Source organism: Watersipora subatra, chromosome 7 (assembly GCF_963576615.1).
Source record: "Watersipora subatra chromosome 7, tzWatSuba1.1, whole genome shotgun sequence".
NCBI lineage: Eukaryota > Metazoa > Bryozoa > Gymnolaemata > Cheilostomatida > Watersiporidae > Watersipora > Watersipora subatra.
In genome coordinates, this window is record NC_088714.1 from 39494560 (window position 1) to 39504250 (window position 9691).

General features: G+C 34.9%; 1 long non-coding RNA gene across 1 annotated transcript; it reads right to left on the minus strand.

Moving 5' to 3' along the window:
- Positions 1-37: 37 nt before the first annotated feature.
- On the minus strand, positions 38-2941 carry LOC137399233 (uncharacterized). Its single transcript, XR_010979132.1, has 3 exons — positions 2857-2941; positions 825-897; positions 38-352 (listed from the first exon to the last, which is right to left on the minus strand). It is a non-coding gene; the product is annotated as an uncharacterized lncRNA (long non-coding RNA).
- Positions 2942-9691: the final 6750 nt, after the last annotated feature.

Sequence of the window (9691 nt, forward strand, 5' to 3'; positions counted from 1 at the left end):
GGACTCTGGTCGAGCAGTTGAACTATTGGCAGACTGTTTCCTTTAAACCTCTCAATGATTTGGTCTGTTCGTATTTCTCTTCCTACCAACCCGCCGCCTTCGATTTGGGTTCCATCTTTTATATCGGCCATGTTCAGCAGGAACCTCTTCTATCTCACTTCTGGGTTCATTTGCTATCGGGCTATTCTCATTAAGTTGAGATGCTTTTTCATGGTTTAGGCGTAGATCCCCAAACAGCTTGTAGATGATAACCGGCTTGCGCTCCTTGAGCTCGTCATTTCTGTTATGCTTTCTAATGATGAAAGCCCCGAGTTCATTCTCATGTTTTACCAGGTCAAGGTCGTTGAAACTCCTGTTACGAAGCAATATTGATGAGCAATGGACGTTTGTCGATGTGTTATACAGAAATATGATAGGTCATTTATGAACTCACACAAAACTTTACTAGATTTTATCAAAAAGGTATTTTTCTAACATTCGCCATTTGTTTATATTTGAGGTGATCTGACTGCCAAAATGTTTCAAGACTAAAATCGACCTTATAATTGCAGTTTCGCTTGAATTTAGGTGTCTTAACCGCCATCAAGTTTTATCGGTTGTAATTTGAAAACCTCAAAAACAATCGCAAATAATAGAAAAATATCTAAACGCTCTGCTAAAATCTACCACAATTTTGTGTAGGTTCATCTTTGAGTCATCAGCTCCGAAGAGTATGATGATTAAGTCAAGGCTCTCACTTCAGGAACCTGAGGGGACGAAATTGTTCATGTATAGTAATTTAGGTAAAGATACATTAAATTAACTTTTATAGGGGGATAACTCACCAATTGAAAGTCTGCACATGCATGAACATAAGTGCAATTGCAACTGTCTTTGTTATTATAGCTCTCATTCTATCTGCAATGAATGAGTAAACACAAATCAAGTTATAACATTTCCCAATTATCAGCTATGGAAGCAGTTAGTTTGATTGTACATAACAGAGCAGCATCCGCTGCAAGGATTCACCGTGCTCGTGTGGAGCCATTGGTTCTTGCCCAATAACCAATCTGAATGCACGTATCCTGTTAAGGAATATCATCAGTATGTTTTGTAACTAATTACTTGCAGCGTTAAAATGAACTTAACTAGGGCTTAGCAAATAGAATGCAGACATGAATCTTATCATTGAATCCTCTGTAATTTTTTGTAAGTATCATGTTTTATCAGTATCTCTGAGTTAAACATAAAATATTGATAGAAGCAACCACAAAGCAATTTTAAAACTTGAAAATGTAGGAGCTGTCTGCTTAACATTATCATGCATGGATATATACTCCCTCCATAGATTATACATGAATTCATATATAACCCTATATTGATGAGATATCCTATAATGGATATATATTCCTGTATTGATTATATATACCTATATTGAATATATACCCCTATATTGAATATATATGCCTGTATTGAATACATATCCCTGTATTGAATACATATCCCTGTTTTGAATACATATTATTGTATTGAATATATATCCCTGTATAAATTATATACTCCTATATTAAATATATATCTTTTTATTGAGTACATATCCCTATATTGATTATATAACATCTATATTGAATACGTATCACTGTATTGATTATATACTCCTGTATTTGATACATATCTCCTACACTGATTATATACTCCTTGTGGGGTAAGTCAATACACGTCTGTAGTGAGGCAGACATGCTGACTCACTCATGCTATTAAACAAAAGGTTTCGTTGCAAACTTAAGATATATTGTCAGTGAGTTACGTATTGTCAGTGAGTTACATATTGCCAGTGAGTAACATACAAAAAGTTTAATTGATTGTACACCAATATTAAATTTTCAATTATTGCCATGTAACCTTCAAGAAGACCCAATCCTTTAAAAAAAACATGAGAAAAGTAAGGCCTGCGTCGACATTCCACCGTCAGCCTCACATAAAAGACACCCATGTACAGTATATACCCATGTGCAGTATATACCCCGCATCTCACAATGTCTGCAGGACTCTAGCGATTGCCTAGATTTATATAATCATCAGCGGTTTATATCTATATCGAGTTATCAAGTTACCACAGTTTGTTTTATGAAACAATAGAACTACTCATCATAAATATTTAATATGGTGAGTAGTGAAGTAGTAAAGTCAAACGTCCTTAAGCGCTGGCTTTGAAGATTTTAGTCAGCGCTTAACAATAAAAACTTGTTACACTTCTACAGCAACTTGACTTCAACTCTTTTACCCAGTTTCTTTGCTCAAGTTTAACAATGTACACCTGACAATTTTATGCATACATGTACATGACTTCTGTACATTCAGATACAGAGATTATGTACACGTTAAATTGCTGGCGGATCATGCACACGCATGAATGCACATGATCAGAAGTCAATGTACATGTACATCCATACATGTACATTCATACATGTACATCTATACATGTACATCGACTTCTGATCTATTTCTATGATATGTGTGGCAGCCAGAGAAGGCGCTCAGGAACCTCAACAACATTTCAAAGAGCATACTGATGGCAGCGAATGTTAGTCGACTCTTTTCAGGCACAGAGTTGTCATCTCTTACATAAGTCAATATGGTTGGGGGACATCACACGCTATCACATTGTCTGCCATCAACGTGTCTCGAAAGGATATACATTTTACTAGAAAGTAATTCAGCAGTTGCTACCCTAACAAGCCTTTAAGCCCTGTGAAAGTAGAGTGCAGAAGAGTGTATTGTTATCTATAGTAGGTATGATGTGAACACAGGTTTATACAGAAAGTTACAAGTTACTAGATAGAAAGAATAGACACTTCAGTCAAAACTGATACATACCGCGCGCTATAGCAGCAGTTGAAGGTCTGGCAGCTCAAGGAAGTGTGCCGTACTCACAGCGCCTTAGCTAATATATACAGCGGAGCCGTTTAAGATACATAAACACGGTGACATCAGACGTTGGCATGCGACCTATTAGGTAGCTCAGAGCACGCGCTTGCAGAACTCTGGCAATGGATTAGGATAATGTATGCACACCTTCCTACCACAAAGGATATGGAGAAAGCCGAGCTGGTAGACCTCAGTGAATAATCCAAGCTGGAATATGTAGGCAGGGTCCTTGTAGTGGAGTGCTAGGAACTGGTAAATCTGCTTTTGGGTACGGGATGATTAGTTCCAAGAGCAGTTATATACCCTGTTAGGCCTTCGCCATGGCATTCCTGTGTACCTACAAGACGGGGGACAATTATTCCTGACAGAAATCTGTGCTGCCATATTGTAATTATGTTTCTAATAGGGATGGCAGCGAGGTGCCAGCCTTTTAGGCTGCCAACAATGTTAGGAAAATTTTTAATTAGGCCAGATGATATGTTCTTCTGTATTTGGGTATTTATTGAGAATTTCCGATCTGGTCAGCTGTTGTTACTCAAATAATTTCACGTGTGCCATTTATGAGCTCAAGTTCAGGTAGACAGCGGTGAATAGTGACAGTGTTATCTAGGGAGTAGAACAATACTATTGTTCAACTGTTGCTGTTGCCTTAGGCTCGTGAATAACTCTGCATCAATTTATTCAAGGAAACATTGCAAAGGTTTATGGCTGAATCATTACATACTAGTGGGAATGTGAGTGTAACAGATAAACACACGCTTATAACAGCGTTGGTTTTGTCTTTAGTCTGATAGACTGTGTTCAGAGATGTTAAGCTCTTGGTGAAACGAAGCATAGCGATGACTGTCTCTCTTTTCATATCAAAATTTTAGAGGGCATTATCTTTAAGGTGAATTAAAAGACAAAACCTGATGATAGGAAATGAACTACAGATGATACATGACTCAGACAGCTGTCAGTTGAAGCGCATCATAAATTTATGTCATTTAGTTGCATATTTAGGAAATGAACTCCTCTCCAAATACCTTGACTCCTTTCAACTTCTAGATGTGTATATGAATGCTTCTCAAATAACATGCAAACTAATGTTAGGTATGTGCTATAGATGTGGTAGTATGTTAGGTATGTGCTCTAGATGTGGTAGTATGTTAGGTATGTGTTATAGATGTGCTAGTATGTTAGGTATGTGCTATAGATGTGCTAGTATGTTAGGTATGTGCTATAGATGTGCTAGTATGTTAGGTATGTGCTATAGGTGAGCTAGTATGTTAGGTATGTGTTTATGTGCTATAGATGAGCTATTATGTTAGTTGTGTGTTATAGATGTGTTAGTGTGTTAGGTATGTGCTATAGATGTGCCAGTATGTTAGGTATGTGTTATAGATGTGCTAGTATGTTAGGTATGTGCTATAGATGTGCTAATATGTTAGGTATGTGCTATAGATCAGCTAGTATGGAATAAAAGATTCTTATGTGAACTTTGTCTGGACAACCAGAATTGATGAGGGTGAGTCATTCCTTTTTCCCAATTTCGGTTGATCATGTGTAGTAGTTTGTAACATACATGTACATGGACACTGTTGTATATGATGATACTAACATACATGGACACTGCTGCATATGGTGACACTAACATACATAGACAATGCTGTATATGATGATACTAACATACAAAGATACTGTTGTATATGATGATACTAACATACACAGACACTGCTGTATATGGTGACACTAACATACAAATATACTGTTGTATATGATGATACTAACATATATGGACACTACTGTATATGATGGCACTAACATACATGGACACTGCTGTATATGATGGCACTAACATACATGGACACTACTGTATATGATGGCACTAACACATGTGGACACTGCTGTATATAATGATACTAACATACATGGACACTGCTGTATATAATGATACTAACATACATGGACACTGCTGTATATAATGATACTAACATACATGGACACTGCTGTATATGATGATACTAACATACATGGACACTGCTGTATATAATGATACTAACATACATGGACACTGTTGTATATAATGATACTAACATACATGGACACTGTTGTATATGACGACACTAACATACATGGACATTGTTGTATGTAAAACAGTAATATACAGATAGTTGACTACTAGTATATTATAGTATGCAAACTAGCATAGCATATGATGGTAGGAACATACAAAGGCGTTCACTACTGTATATGATAATTATGTTGAATGGCTGTTGCGACCTCATTACTTTCCAGAAGTATAGACAGAGATAATGACAATTAGAGCTCACTCCTAATACCGAGGTTATGCATTTGACATTTTACCACCTGGTAAACGTTTTACTTAATCAGAAATGCTCTTTTAGAGGAAGAAGTACTGAATGTATGTTATAAGCCTGAGAGCAATTCGAGTAGGTGTATAGGTGTAATTCACATGAAGCTAACAACATTTGCTCTCCCATTAACAGTTCATATGAGTTAAGTTATAAAGAGATGCGGGAAATAAATGAGATAAAGAGTGACTGATGACCAAGATTAGCATATGTTAGCTAAGGCCTTTATGTTATAAATCGGCTTATTGTGAATAGACAAAAGGAAATAGCGCTTCCCAAGTTTACCAGGAAGGATTACGAAGTGCTTCTTCACGATAATGGCTTCTCAATATTGACCCTAGGTTATATGGGTGCTGAGAGCTTTTACTGGATGCCAAAGAGCCTGTTTTCTGACTAGAGAACACACAATCATTGTATATGCTCAATACCATCTTCCAACAAAGTTTATTTAATAGTAAAGCATTTACCATTACAATTTTTAACTGTAACATTAATTATTTAGCGCTTTTCATGTGAAACATGTTTAAAAAAAGTTTATTCCATTGATGCCAAAAGTATTAAATATGTCTCTCACTGCCATTCAGGTATAAACTTGACTGCTAGCAAATGCGTAGCTTTCATAGCTTTTAATTTACGATGTAGAATACTGAAAATTTCGAAATTTTAAAGTATTACATGATAGAATATTATGGGTGTTTATTGTTATTATAAAACTTGTTTGTAATGTAACACTTCACAATTAGTGTTATAGCATTTAGGAGTTGCCTTCTCCCTCAATTACTGATATTCAGTTTTTGACATAATTTTGATACGGCTGTTTGCTAGTATCGCTCGGGCTTTGTTAGCCAATCATATGTTTGTGACTCATCCCATGTTATAGTGATAATCCCTTTGCTTTCTGTTCTCTATCTAGGTGGTCACAATAAAGCTTGCTTAACTACATTATCTAATATTATATTATCTAAATTATTTATAAAGCTTTATTATCTAACATTATGTTACATTACATTTTGTTGTGTTTCATTTCATTATATTATGTACTTTCTTATATTATATATTATGCCATATTACGTTATTGTATATAATCTTATTTTAGAGCACATCATATTATATATGTTATACTTTGTCATAATATATTACTTTCTGTCATCAATTATAGTATTGCTTTAGATTGCATTATATCATATTACACTCTATTTTATTGCATTATAATATAATATATCAATATATTATATTACAATAGGTTTTATTATAATTCATTATATTATATCAAATTATATAATCTGCTATAATAGTAGGCTACCAACTATAATATACTTTGCTGATTGGCAGAATATAATTTTTTAATATTTTATACTGTTCCGCGTTACACTTTTATCGACTGCCATGATTTGAAATACAAAATTTTGAGTCTCTATCCTGCCTCACCTGAGTAAAAGGCCAAAAGGTATCAAATTTATAAAATTAGATATCATTCATGTAGCATCTGCACATTATAGAGTATAATACATTTTATAACAACATACTAACAAGACATGAATGTTACAATGCTTAAAATTATTAAAAATCGTTTGCTTATATAAGCTCATATAAATGCAAGCCAAAATCTTTTATGGTGCTACACCAAGCTTTCTATTTTAGCTTTCATGGTTTGCGTTCTAAATAAACAAAATGAACCTGAATCAGCTAGGCTCGGTTCCTTTACCTTGTAAAGACAATAAGTAGTATATCTTATTATATTATAATACATTATTTGATCGCAAAGTAAATTATATAGATTATAATACGCTATATTATATTTTATTTCACAGTGACCTTCAAATGAAGTTATGCTTTAGTGGAGTCCCCATTCACAATATTTCAAACGATCTTAAAAAAATTCTTGTTTATAGCCATGCATATAGTTGTGACGCTATGCAAGCTTCGGGTTCATGAAAGTTCTACCTATCTACATCCAGGTTTCGTCATATGATTAGATGATGTAGGATCTATAAACATACTTGTAAAGAATATCTGCTACAAGTAGAGTGGTGATGAGCAATGACCATGCATTAGTAGCATCCTCAACAAGTGATAATAATGCTATTGCTTGTCTCTTAAAATAAGCTGATAGAATGGCCCACAGGAAGTTCACCACAAGACCAACAAAAGCTTATTAGTGCTTTTTGAGGCATTGTGAAGTTTGGTCTACCGCAGCGCTGTAATAAATGACTAGATCTATAGTCAAGGTAACATATCATTGTTCACATACATGTTTTTATAAAACTCCACAAAGGCATGTGCGTCTTGGTCATCACATGGTTGATGGTTTGTTGCATCATCTACAAAGAGGGGAATGCTTTAAAGTTTCCTCTAGAGACGCATTGGCCTACCGCTTGTTCGTTTGGTATTACATTACGTAAGACAATGGAAGCGCTATTGTTTCAATATCAGCAACAAGATGCTCTCTTCCGCAATTCTTCTACCATGTTTTACAGCAGCTACCCTCGCAGTTTTGCAAAAGAAGGGAACGGAGTTTGCTGAGGCTGCCAGTGACACGAGTGATGCTAATAAGACATCCGTTAGCTTGTTCTTCTTTGGCATAAAAGCGACATCAGCGCACTTCCAGCAAGGCTCCACTATTGTACGTCCAGCAGGTGCAGCTTACCGGGAGTCTATGCGTTTGTCAATAACTGTGCTCAGGTTGTTTGAATTCATGGCTTACCTTTGTAGTATAAGCTTTTCCATGTAATGTTTGTTTTGGTTTCTTAAGTTATTTTCCTTTAGTTTCACCAGAGGCACTTGTAGGTAACGTTAGATAAATATGAGTTTTATTATGACCTGTTGATGCCATTTCAAACAAATTAAACTCTGACGCACAAAAAAAGGTAAAGTAAACTTATATGTATTTGTTTTTTATTTGTTTTGTATTTTGTTTTTGAATAACGCTGTTCCATTATGTAAATTGACAAGGTGCTGGTGTCCGTTATAGGGTGTAGCAGACTTTCTGGGGAAGTAGTGATGTAATGAATGGCCAGGCAAATTGGAAATGTGATAAGAGTATTTTAGACAGCAGATATCCAATAAGAGTATTTTAGACAGCAGATATCCATTAAGAGTATTTTAGACAGCAGATATCCAATAAGACAATTAGCCGATCAAATTAAAATAAGATTAAATAATGGATAGAATAAGAATAAATATACATGTAAATATGAGAATGGATAAATACAGAATGTTTAATGCTGACCTTTTGGTTAGATTGTGATCATCAACACTATCTAACAAACAGGTTGGACCATATTGAGACTCATGTGAAGTCGTCTCTACATGAAAGACGAGAGTTGTCTCCTCTTTCTCAAATTCACAAATGCATTTTTTGTAAGCACTTTTTATGAGCAGTTTGCAACTTTTTATGTCTCTCTATTAGGCTTGATTATAAACTCTACTTCTTTGAGAAGCAATACTATCAAGGGGTCAATTGAGTAAATTATCCTGCATGCAGTAAATTAATTATTTAAAAAAGAAATATCACCTGGCAGTGATAAACAGGATGTGACATTATAAAGTTCCGAACGGCAACGTAATTTTTTTAAATTGTTACATTTCAGATTATCACTTGGTCATCTTAATTCAGTTTCACTACGCCCTTCAATTTTACTCTGAACTTGTGTCTCGGAGCTTTAAAATATCCATGACAATAACTAACTAGAAGTCAATGTCTCACTGTAGAAATTCATGAGATACGGCACATGAGGCTGCGAGTTTAAAAGTGAATATGCTAGACAGAAATTTACACCAACCTCCAGCTCATTCGCTATTTATAGAACTAACAATAATTGAATATGCAGTGGATTGTGTTATAAAAAGTAGAGTATGACAACACACCAAAATAATACAAAAAACTTCAAAACTAAGTTGGCTGTTCAAAGCTGATGAGTAGCTTGTAAAAAAAGATGGAGCTGAGCTGGGTGCAACTTCCGAACAAGCAATATGTCTTACAAAAAATAGAAAAGTTGATGTGATAGTGAGTGAGGAGTGAGGAGTGAGGAGGAAACTCAAGATGCAATCTAAACCAATTGTTTGGGAGGAACTGAATCAATTAAGGGCCAAAAAGTTATAAATTCCACCAATCACAGATAGCTTGTGAAGCTAAAAACCTTTGCAAAGGATCATTTAGGTGCAAAACAAAAGATACAAATGTGTGCAAAAAATAGCACAATGTAAAAATTTTTTATAAGAAAAGTTTATGTAAAATCATTGAGCTGCATGTCCAATGAAAACCGTAAACAAAGTATACGCCATGTTCTATCATGTAAAATACTAAAATACGATAAATAAGATAGAGACTATGTTCCATTATGTAAACTATTAAAATTCTGACATGCCTTGTATGCATATTATCAGTGATATATAGCCCCCCATATGTATATAATTAATATTACCTTGAG